An 11,011-nucleotide genomic window follows, 5' to 3' on the forward strand; every position below is an offset into this window, starting at 1 on the left:
TTCACTTAATACTAACCAGACTGACTTAACTTCTGTTCTGCTACAGTTCTGTTTGAGAAATAACAGAGGTTTAGATGTTGTTGATTTATTGTTTTAGTTACCATGATGGTGATTAGTGACTGCTTTTGTTGGGCTCTTGATAAGTTATATTCATTTTTTAAGTAATGTGTTCTGTATTTTGTGTTGAATAAGACTGAGGATGTTCCAAAGGGGACAGGGAACAGGGAACACCTGCGACACAACGACCACAGAGAGTGCGCCTGGCAAGAATACGAATGGGTTTGATTCAAAATGGGAATGACACAATATATATGCCAAAGCGTAAGTGCATATTTTATGCTAAAATATATAACATAACTATTAAATTAAGTAACATTTCACATAACTTGTACATGACAAGATTATTTTAAAGCAGGGTATATGCAGGAATCCTGAAGTTAATTTCAATACCTTTTTAAGACTTTTTGAAGACCTTCTCAAAATATTTTAAGACCTTATCGCCACTTCAAGTTCTAATCGGCAAAAAACCTTTAACTTAATAAACAGTTGTAGTTTGCAAATAAATCTATAGAGCACAACCATACAACAGAACTCAGATAAGCTCGGAAGAAACAAAACTCAAAAGAATAAATTAAAGCAAAGGCAAGGTTTATTAAAATATGCATTAATTAACAAAGAGCACTGAATAGACTGATTCAGACTCATGACATGTGCCTTAGTTCATTTGATTTGATTTCAATAAACTTTATGGTTTGCTCCAGATCATTGAGTTTTTCTTTTTGTCTTCTCCTCAAGGTGTTGGATTTGGTGATCAGTTGGGCCATTAATGACCCAGATTTTCCCTCAGCTTTCTCTGCTAGCTGATCTGCATCTTTTTGCAGTGTGTCGCACACCTCTCTTAAGACTTTTCTCTTCTTTTTTATAACTTCTAACTCGTCTTCAGCTTCTTTCCTCTTGAGGCTCTGTCTGGTAGTCTCTTTTTTCTTCCTTTCTTGTTCCAAGTGAATCCTGTACTTTGACCTCGCAGAGGCTACAGAAGCCAGGAGCTCCTTGGTCAGAGGTACCTTTAGAACGCCCCCACAGGCACTGACCTTATCACAAATCAACCTCAGAGCCTCCATCGACTCTTCAAGGATGTTGCAGGTTTCGACCTGTTTGTTGACTGAGAATCCTCTCTCGACTGTGGCTTGACCATGGGACAGAATTAAAATGTTCTGACAGAACTTTGACAACTCAGGGTAAGACTTGCTGAGCGCTGAGTGTAAGAATATGTCAATCCGTGGCTGAAAGGAGAGGAAACACTCATCTCTAGCCTCAACAGCGAGAAAGCTCTCAAACTGTTGGACAATCACATCACCTGCAATGAGAGAATTAAATAAGTAATTACTAATGTGTTAAATTACTAATGTTGTTAAATTACGTAATGTGCCAATATTAGAGGTCATACAGTGACCTATCGGCTTCTACTCTCTTTATACTATTTTTCCTAACCAGCTGAGACACCTCCTGCCAACTGACTATCCTGCAGGAATTTCTGCACTGTAGTCTTCATCTTTGTGAGGCACCACTCTGGATCCCTGTGCATGTTTGTGGGGTCCAAACATGCTATGGCCCTAACTACAGGAAACTTCAAGGGACTTTTCTCCTGTAGTTTCTTAATCATGGTAACCAGGCCCTGCCTACACTCTCTCCTGAAGACGAGCAGAGAAAGCTCCCCTACCCTGCCTCCTGGTTCGGTCTGAAGTGCCTGACAAGTAGAACATAAAATGTAAACATGCACTGTAAATGGTATATAAAAGTAAAATTTATAGTTAAACAAAGGTTATCTCCCTCTCATTGAGCTTGATAAATAAAATAAATAAATAAATAATAAATATATAATAAATAAATATATTTTTTAAACTGCATAAAGTAACTGCTAATCATTGCTAGCTGTACAATAAAATGTTAACATTTTTAATTTACTAACATTTTCACTTGCTGGTTAGATTGGTGTACAGTAAAAATCCATACATGCAATGCTACAAAGAGAATATATCAAACTTACCCTTATGGCAGATTCAGCGCCCAGGCCTATATCATCATTCATAACTGGGACCCAGTTTGCCTCATCAGCCACATTGACTTTGGTCAGCTGCAGGGGGGTGAGGTCCTGCAGGAGCTCTCTCTTCAAAAAACGTCTCAGTAGACTCTTATGAGGATACAGCAAGCAATTAGTGGCAGGACTATTCAATACATTTATCATATTCAGTTGAATTAGGCCTTACCGAAATCGTTTACCTATAGCAGCTCACTCAAATCTTTGGCCAAGAAGGGCAAAACTGGCTCATCTGTCTGGTATTTGGTCAGGAAGGGGTTGAAGGTCCTGGATATTGCCAGGAAGAACTGGAGTTTGGCAATGATAAGGGGATCAGCTTGTGCTGCCGCAATGGTGTCGTAAGAGGCAGTGCCCGGGTTTGGGAGCTTCTTTTGTTTCACAGCATCCGTGTACTGCATAAAGAAATACAATTTTATTTACATAATTGGCAACTTAAAGGACTTTATATGGGTTTTCAATGGGGAAGCAAAAAAAAAGAAAAGAAAAAAAAGTTAACCCAATTAGATAAATGTAGTACTTTTAAAGTTATAGAACTGTAAAAATTCTTCCCTGAACTCTCTAAGTTAGACAATCATGCAAGCTCCTGGAGAAAATATATATTTCCTATATAACAATTTTATGAAACACTTGTGCATAGAAATATAGTACATTATAAGAAATGTTGACAATGATATAAATTGACGAGTAAAAGTAAATAGTAAACAAACATAATACCTTCATAATCATTGGCCAAACTTGAACTGCCCTCTGCTACAGGGAGATTTTCCACCCATCTGTGGCCACAAAATGGCAGCGGAAAGCAGGTGGACCCAGTCAAGGCAGTGAAGTCCTCTCTCCTAGCAGGAACATTGTGGAAAAGGAAGTGGAGTGCCCGAAGGAGCTTGTCCAGCTGCCACATGGTAAAGCCTGCCTTCACTGCATTGTGGAGGGTGTGAAGCCCACAGCTTCCAACCTTGACCAGTTGAGCTCCATACAGCTCTCCATGCTCCTTCTAGAGAAGGTCTCCCAACTTCAAGTTGACATTGGGGCCGTCCATACTGATGGAGACAAGCTGCCTCATATTCAATTTTGCAACACACCTGTGAATGACAATATGGCTTAGATGTGTATTCTTGAAATACACAGGCAATCAAATAAAAATTAATTTATTATAGCACTTTTCATACATAATGCAGCACAAAGTGCTTTACATTATTAAATTGTATTATGTAATGTAAATAATTATTAGAAATTAAACTATTTGTTGTTCAGATTTACGAAAGCAAAACTACAATAAGAACATACCAATATTTTTTTTATAACTGAAACAAACAAGTGCTGAATACTGAACAAACAAACACACACACACACACACACACAATGAAATGCTAGTAGACTAGTAGATAAACTTACTTTGATGTGATGCAACAGGTCCTGAGCTGTTCCGTGTCCCAGGAATTGAGAGCCCAGATACCTGGATTGGACAAAGTCATCATCCCAAAAGCGAACATGTACGTCGAGCTGCTTCTTCTTTGTTGACTGATTGAGAGACTCGTCGAACATTAACACAAACGGGCCCGCTTTGTTGATGGTGTCAATGAGCTGCTCCTTAAAGAAGGTTGCAAGCCTGAATCTCACTATGTAACCAGTTTTGTCCTTGCCACAGGTAAATGTTTTAGCTATGTCTGAATCCGGAAACATTGACTTGAAAATATCAGAAATACCTTCATTTGAGTTCAGCGAGTGGTGATTCACCGCTGTATTGAGACACCAGATAACCTCCGCGCGCAACGTTGATGTGCCACCCTAATGTCGGCAGACGATGGGGCAGAGGTCGCTGTCGTAGCTGTTTTGACAAGTTCAGCTGTCGTGTTGGGTAACGTTAGTGGTGTTGCTGGTGGAGCACAGAAACTGGCGATGGACAGCTGCTTCTGCTCTCTGCGGCCAACGGCTGCCTTGTGGCTAGCACCTGTATGTGGCGAGCTGATCTCACTGGCCGACTACGCCGTTGTTTTTTATTAGTAATGGGGAGGGAAATAAATATATTCATGCATACTTTTTGGAGTCAAACTCTTTGGACAAAGCTTGAACAAAATGTAATACCTCATAAAATCGGGATTAAGACTTTTTAATACCTTTTAAGGGCCTTAATTTTCCCAAAATGGATTTATCAACTTTTAATACTTTTTAAGACCCCGCGGACACCCTGTAAAGGTCCCATATTGTCAAAACTGAAATCTCTTGGCTTTCTTCATGATAACAGGGCTCTAGGGTCTGTGAAACTATCATATAAGTTTGAAAACAGTTGATCCACAGACAAATGCACACAGCCTGCATAAAATAGCTTTGCCGTTTCAGGAGCTGTTGAGACTTCCGTATAAATGTGATGTCAGAACTACTCAGTCACCGCCTTCAGTCACACCCCAATGGTGGCTCACTCAGAAAACAACAGGCCAATTAGAAGAGAGGCTCATGAATATTAAGTAGACAGACCAAAATCGACCTGTTCTTGGCAGAGCTCCTGAGAAAGGAATAAATATTGAGTTGCTTTTTGGTGCTTATACAGCAAATATATATTCTTAAGGACATCAAAACCTAAAATAAAACTTTAGAAAGGTGTACAATATGGGGCATTTAAATGTGCAGTAAGCTATTTCTGAAAACAGCTGTTAAAGGTGAACTAAGTAACTTTTTTACCTTAACTGATCAACTTCGGAGTTACTGGAATGGTTATATTACTTATTTTGGGTTGAATGGTGGTGGTTTCGCACCCCCCTGGTGCCCGTGAGCGGAAAAACAGCGTTTGCAACTTTGGGCCGGCGGCTCAAAGTTTCGCGAGGTAAAGAATCGTGAGGTAAAGAATTGCTTTACTGCAAAAAGAAATCTGCTATAATGCTGTCATTATTGCACTCCCTCACGCTGTTGGAACCCGAATGAAGACGACGTTGCAAAGAGTTTCCCATCTGCTTTGATGTCGTTGATCTACTAAGCCTCTAGTGTCTGAGAATAGCCAGCGAGTTTTTAACAGTTGTTGTCAAATATCTATTCCGAAGCTGCGGGGGGAGCTCTAGAGAGAAACCTCCGAGCAAAACGCGAGGATACAACAAAGAAATCCCGATCTTACTGAGTGCTGCTTTAAAAGTGGATCTTGTAACCAATCAAATTGTTCTTTCTCATGCTCTGCCTAAACCCTTTTTTACCCCTCTTTACAGCTGGAACAACACAAAAACGATTGGTTGTCCCACATTCCAGGTCTGAGAGGGAATTTGTGGCAAAAATAAGGGAGGAATTTCCTGAAGTGCAGCAGTGTGAATTCACACTCTGCCGATTAAATCGGCAAAGACAGATTATCCCGTTAATCCTCCCCACAGTTTGCCCCGCTACCATAAAGTCCTGCCAAGAACTCGAACTCACGTTCTGCGGTGTACATTAGACCAAGGGTATGATTCTATGCAAATGTTTTGTTCAGCTCCTTTTATGATGTGCATTTTGCACAAGTGTCAATGTGATTTGGCATCTGACCAATCAGTTTTGAGAATGTCCTATCTAATCTGAGAAATGCTCAAAAGCAATGAAGAAAAACTGTAGTAGAAAAATGATATGTGATTAAATGACACTTCTTCAGCAAATAATTTGTTTTGATAGAATATATTTGTGTTATTTTTTTAGGTTCTGGAGCCAGCTGGAGATGATTTAGTGCAAGATGACAATGTAAATGTATCAATTGTTAAAATTTAAGATATTGAAAGCAATCCATGATTAACATGTGTGACAGTTTACAGCAATGGTGTTTTTCTAAGAACAGCATTTTGATCTTTTTCAGGTTATGGAGCCAGCTGAGGATGAAGCTATAATGCAAGATGACAATGTAACAATTTGTTTAAGATATTGAAAGGAAACGTTTGTTCAACAAGTTGCCTAATACTGTGTACTGTAAACTCTTTTCTAAGAAAAGCTTCTGGCGATTTTCACAGGTGTTTCATTGTTTAAGCTTTTGAGTGACCTAATTTATTATGATTGAAAATGTGATTGGGGAAAAATGTAAATGAAAAAGTGTTTCACTACAGTTAATAGACCAGAGTTACATCAAGCTGTTGTTCGCTAGATCAGTTCCATTCATTATTCATGGCTTCATTCTATTCACAAACAGAATTGAGTAGTATTTCTTATTGTGTTATATGCTGCACTACTACCTCAAAATCAACATTTACATTATATTTTCATAAATAAGCATGTGTTTACATGGATCTGTGCAGGATTTAAGGGCATGGAGGGCCCTAAGGCAACAACAGGATATAGAGTTCAATAACTCCCTGGAAATTGACAGAGCAAGGGTAAGTAGGCCTAATAATACAAATAATACTAGTTGTTTGGAGCCTGTATGAGGTTTTTTTCTTTCTTTTTTCTTCTTCTGTTGAACACAAAACAAGATATTTTGAGAATGTTGGTGACCAGACACTTGGTTGTAGCTATTGACTTCCACAGTAGAAAATAAATACTATGGAAGTCAATGTCGACAAGAAACTGTTCTTCAAAATATGTTATTTTGTGTTTGTATTTGTAAATTTTCAAATGTAACAGGAGATAAGGAGACAGATGGAAGAGTGTGAAAGGCGACGCAGATAGGTATATTCAAATATGATGTCATAAAAAATTTGGCCACAATATTTTTTTCTGTGTATGTAACTAAAAATGTTGAACTTTTTAAAAAGGCAATAGATGATCGCCGGAGGCATATATCAGCAATTCCTGAGCCGGCCAATGGTCTTATGATACAATTTAAATACCCAGACGGTAGAATCCTGAGGAGGAGATTCAATGTCTCTCAGTCATTTCAGGTTAATTGCTATTTAATGATCTACTTTTTACTTTTTTAATTTGTTGAAGAAAGTTGTTTCAATTACTGATCATTTATTTTGCTTGCATTTGCTGGTGTTGATGACATGGCAAGTGAAGTGTTCTCAGTGCAGTTGCCACTCTCACCAACACCGTTATATAGCAATCTAGTAGGTACCCTAGAAGATCATGGCATAGATGGGCCTTCCACTCTTTATGTGTTGTGGTTATCTTCGGATGAGGTACAGGTAAGAACATGTGATACATGTGTGTTTATGTTATGTGATTACTACAAATAGTAATTATCTGTGCATTATTATTATTATTTTCTTTATTGAATAATTACAGATATTTTTCATTCATTGGCTGGTTTCACTCCCTCAACTATATATATATATATATATATATATATATATATATTGTATAAGTATATATATGTATAAGTGTACAACATATATGTGATGAATGTGTTATCATTTCAGGAATTGCTTACAAATACAGACATCTCATCGACTGGATTTTCATCCGCCATTTCACCCCCACTATACGCCATTTCACCCCCACTATACGCCATTTCACCCCCACTATACGCCATTTCACCCCCACGCCCCGCCATTTCACCCCCACTATACGCCATTTCACCTCCACGCCCTGCCATTTCACCCCCACACCCTGCCATTTCACCCCCACGCTCCGCCATTTCACCTCCACGCCCCGCCATTTCACCTCCACGCCCCGCCCACGCTCCAACCGTTTAGAGCTTCCTAGAAACCATATTGCAACATATTTCAGCCCCACAATATCGTACAGACATGGTTTTGGCTCGATGCAATCATGTAAAGCACCCTAACAAACGATTGCTGAGTTTTGCCACAGCAAGCACCACTCACATTTTCTCCAGAAAATGTAGATATCTGCCTTCCAGTTGTGCTTTACATTCCTTTCCTTCCTTCCTTCCTTCTAATACTAGATAGCAAGTGCTGGTACACTAGAGGAGGCCAGAGAGGCAATCACTGGAGCCACAGATGAGCTGTCTGTTATGGGAGCTTTATGCTACCTAAACTCCATGGCCCAGAGAGACGAACTGATGACAGCAATCCTGGAGTTTTACACAGAGGGCCGTATTCATGCCGCACTCCAGCAGTAAGTTATCGTTTAAGGAATGAAGAAAAATTATGAAGAGGAATTCTCTTGTGTGGCAGATGCATCAATAAATCTTTATCCAGCTAAGAGACGTAATGAAGCTTGTAAAGCATTCAGATTCAGCGTTTTTACCATGATAAGATTTCTTAATTTCTTACAGCAGTAGTGTGATTTTAATAAGTGTAGTGCTTGTGAAATGGACTAACTGTTTTTATAGTTGTCATGTTTAGTGGTTCCCTGTCTTGTCTATTAATAATAATGATACTTTATTTCAGACCCAGAGGGATCCATAATACATTACAACACACATACATAGTAATACACCCCCCACCCACCCACCCACCCAACATGTTTGCTTGCACATACAGCTTACGACGCTGCCTATAAATATCCTTGTCATCGGACAGGTCATTTGCAATAATATGGCCAAGATATGTAATATCTGTGCATACATCAAGTACAATCATTAATGTACACATTAAAAAGAAAAGGAGACAAAATTCCACCCTGGCGAACCCCATTGGTCACTTTAAAGGGAGCCGTTGTTACATTCCCCCATTTAACTCTCATTGTCTGATGAGAATACCAATAAACCAAGATTCTAATAAAAAAAACCAGGGACCCCACTTTTAATCAATTTTAAAAACAATTTTTGATGATTAACACGATCAAATGCTTTAGAAGCATCAATGAAGCACAAGAACATTGTGGAATTTTGTTTATTATACCTATCTAAAATTTCCTTTAGTGCAAAAATACAAATCAGTACCATGCTTTCGTTTAAAACGAAATTGATTATCCGCAGACAGGACGTACCTCTCAAGTCTACACAGAATAACAGTCTCTAGCACTTTTGACATAACACTGGCCAGAGCTATTGGCCTATAATTATCTGAGCTATTCAGCTTCCCCACTTTATCCTTGATAACAGGTACTAGCTCAACAGACAGCATAGAATCAGGTAACTCTCCATGAACAAAAAACCCTGTGTAGCACATAGCCACCAGAGGACACAGTTTATTACTGGCAAGTTTAAGATGTTCAGCTGTAATATGATCCGGACCACATGCCTTATTATCTCTTAGCTTCAATATTGCTTCATGTATTTCAGAAGAAGTAATAGCAACATCATCATTATACTCCACATTATCCACCACAAGCAGATTACTTTTTACACAGTTTAGTAGTTTACAATAATGTTTCCGGCATAACTGTGAGATTTCATCAGGACCACTCACACCATCTATATTAGACGGAAGAGATGTTTTGCAATTATTAATAGTTTTAATTTCTTTCCAGAAATCATTAACATTATTATTTTGCAGCTTCCATGCCAGTGAATCAGACCTCATAATGTTTTCATTTCTTTTAATATAGCGAAGTGCACATTTAAATCTGGCATTAGTGCTTTTTTTTTGTTTCAAACAAGGAGCCCTGCCTACTTTTACCTGACTCAACCCATTTTTTAAAAGCATTATGGGCCTCTATTAGTTATTCCAGGTGTTTCTCATTTCCCACGCCCCCTTGTTATCCTGTTTAGCTCGTTTGTCTCTGATTATTTAAGACCTGTGTTTCTGCCCTGTCTTTGTGAGTTCTTGTTTAATGTTAGACTGTTAACGTTGATGTTGGTTGTTCCTGAGTCCCGTTATCCAGTCTAGTTTATAGTCTGTTAAATAAAGCGTGTGCTGCACTTGGATCCTGCCTCATCTCTGCCTCAGCCGCATCGCGTTACAGATAGTGGTGGGCAGATCGAGGCTTCGTGAAACAATGAAACAGTTGAAGCAAATTTGTCATATTGTGAAACAATCCGACACCCGTCTCAACGGTGACACTGGTCATTTGCAGGTGTTGATCTGAAACAACCTTGACAACTAACCCATTAAAAAATGAGTTGCTATTTTATTATTGTATTTTTCTAATATGTGAAGCTTGTAACCTGTAGGCTCCTCACTGTGCATAATGTTATTTTGATCATGAAAATGAATATTAATAAAAGAAATCAAACCACGTCTAACTTTTTTATAGATTTTTATTCAAAAATATTAATTTCTCTGCTGTGGAAGGACATAGCCTACTTCTTTTTTTACAGATAATTTCTACAGCCTTTGAAAATATCCTCTCACAGGGGACACTTGTTGTTGGGATACAAAGATATTTTTTTGCAAGGACATACAAATGAGGAAGCCTATGTATCGTTCTATTAATCTATGTATGTATATATCTATCTATTAATCTATCTGTCTATATATATATTTATATCTATTCATGTGTCACTATATGTACTCTGTTTGTCTCTAGCCTATCAGTCAATGTGTAAATTTAAATGTAAGCCTAAATATAACTAAACAAATCGCACTATAAATGTCACTATATAACCCAAAAATTAGCTATTTCAAAATCAAACTCCTCTCAAAAAAACCCACGTGGTCAATATGCGTTGATTTCACTTTATGTGCGATTGTGTGGTCTGTTCCCGACCCTGTCAATCAAACGCTGATTCGGCGGATCACACCTGATGAAACACTTGTGAAACACTTCGAGGCTTCGTTTGGCCATAGTCACGTGACATGGGTGTTTTGAGTCACGCTTCGGATCAGTGTTTCGAAACATCTGCGCTTCGGGATTTCGCAAAGCTTCGGAACGACTGTTTCGCGTCAGCCATCCCTGGTTACAGAAGAACTCACCACATCGTGATCCAGCAGCCATGCCTTTCTGGAAATCAGAGAACAATTTCTGAAAACTGATGCCCAAATGACTGCTGCTGACATTGTGGAGCTGTTCAAGCCACAATTCAGCTCACCAAAAGGCTCCCATAAAAGGAGACAAGAGACAAGGACCATTGCATTCTGGCGGGACTGGCTTCTGGAGGTGGAGGGTAAGACTCAGAACCAAAAAAAATCTATTTGAAATTATTACTTGTTAACGAAGTAATAGAGCTGCAGAATTAATCAATGA

General features: G+C 38.7%; 1 long non-coding RNA gene across 1 annotated transcript; it reads right to left on the minus strand.

Annotated features, from left to right (window-relative positions):
* Nucleotides 1-719: 719 nt before the first annotated feature.
* Nucleotides 720-3,338, minus strand: LOC306997676. Its single transcript, XR_013797426.1, has 3 exons — nucleotides 2,813-3,338; nucleotides 2,281-2,490; nucleotides 720-2,191 (listed from the first exon to the last, which is right to left on the minus strand). It is a non-coding gene; the product is annotated as an uncharacterized lncRNA (long non-coding RNA).
* Nucleotides 3,339-11,011: the final 7,673 nt, after the last annotated feature.

The sequence above is a fragment of the Phoxinus phoxinus genome (assembly GCF_949152265.1).
Source record: "Phoxinus phoxinus genome assembly, chromosome: 4".
Lineage (NCBI taxonomy): Eukaryota > Metazoa > Chordata > Actinopteri > Cypriniformes > Leuciscidae > Phoxinus > Phoxinus phoxinus.